Consider the following 1,532-nt stretch of genomic DNA (forward strand, 5'->3'; position numbering starts at 1 on the left):
AGACAGTGACTGCCCTCGGCTGAAGACCTGGGGGGAGTCTCTTCCCCGGCTCACAGCAAGCTCCCAAAGCCTTCCCCTGTGCACGCGATGGGCCGAGGCTGCTTTTTCAGAGTATACAGCTCAAAGCATTCAGCTGGAAGGGAGAGGAGATCGCTAACGAAGGGGCACCCTCCCTCCCGGTGAGGCGCGGGGACGGCGGCGGGCGCAGCTCGGTGGCACGACGCGTGGCAGGCAGCGGGGCTTTGCCCCTCCGGCGTGGTGCCAGGGGGGGTTCGGACGAGCTGGAGGCCAGCCCGGCCCCCAGCACGGGCGCTGCTGGCTCACCCGGACAGATCCGGCCCCGCTCCGCAGAAACCAGCCAAGGGCCTCGTCCCAGTTCAGCACCCCCAGGCCCTCCCCCGCGAGCATTCCCTCCCTTCCCCAAAGCAAGCTCCGAGGAAAGCGTGACTCCATGCATGAACACACATGAACACAGATGCACACACATGAACACGCATGCCCAGCTCTCCCCAGCCGCCCGTCCCACCCTGCACTGCCGCCGTGACCCCAAACCCTCCGGCCCCGCATCCCGAGCCCTTCCCAAGCTGCTCCCCAGTGCCGTGGCCCTCGGGTGCTGCCGCCAGCCCGGCCGCTCGCCCACCGGCACATCCTGGGGCACTCGGCACCCTCGGCACCCCCAGACCCTCCGGCCACGGCAGCCTCGGGGACAGCCCGAAGCCATGCCAGGTCACACTGCCCTGCAACGAGTCCCAGTGCTCTTTAAAGGGGGGTCCTTCCCTTCCCACAGAGCACCCCGCTATTCCCGCAGGGGTAATATTTTCTGGCTGCTCCAGCCCCCCTGGAGACCTCATCCTGCCCTGCACCTCCACCAGCCACTGGTGAGCCCCCCCCTCCACAAACAGGGGTGCAACGCCCGACCCAGCGCAAGAGCACGGCCCCAGGCGCCTGAGCATCCCCCCGGCTCTGACCTTACCCCCGGGGAGCCGCCGGCCGGAGCGCGGGGGGAAAGGAAGACATTTCTCCATGCCCTGCAGAAAAGCACAGCTAGCAGTTTAAAAACAATTAAAAAAGAAAAAAAAAAAAGAAAAAAAAGGGGTGAACAGCTTACTCTGAAAGCAGGCTGCCGAGGAGAGAGGGCGGCTCAGTGGGACGGGGAGCTGCTCCCTCGCTGGCACCGTCTCTCCCCGGCCCGAGCTGCTCCCTGCCCGCCGCAGCCCCTCGAAGCGCAGCCGCGGATGCCCCCGAGCACGGGACGGCGGGGGTCCCTGCGCCCGGGAGATGCCTCCCAGACCCCCGGGAGGGGGGGTTTGTGGGATCGACCCCAACATCGGAGAAAGACCCGCAGCTCCGAAGGGAGGGACGAGGTTAAAATGCAACTCCCGTTGTCGAAAACGCGACCGAGGGCCTTTTGTTCACAGCATGAAATGAGCTGAACTCGGCAAAGCGGCCGCGGATACAAAGAGTCCTTTGGTGTCAGGGAGGGAGGAAAAAATCTCAGAGGAGAAACCAAGAGTCGGGGAAACAAAAGTCCG

The sequence above is a fragment of the Opisthocomus hoazin genome, chromosome 34 (genome assembly GCF_030867145.1).
Source record: "Opisthocomus hoazin isolate bOpiHoa1 chromosome 34, bOpiHoa1.hap1, whole genome shotgun sequence".
Lineage (NCBI taxonomy): Eukaryota > Metazoa > Chordata > Aves > Opisthocomiformes > Opisthocomidae > Opisthocomus > Opisthocomus hoazin.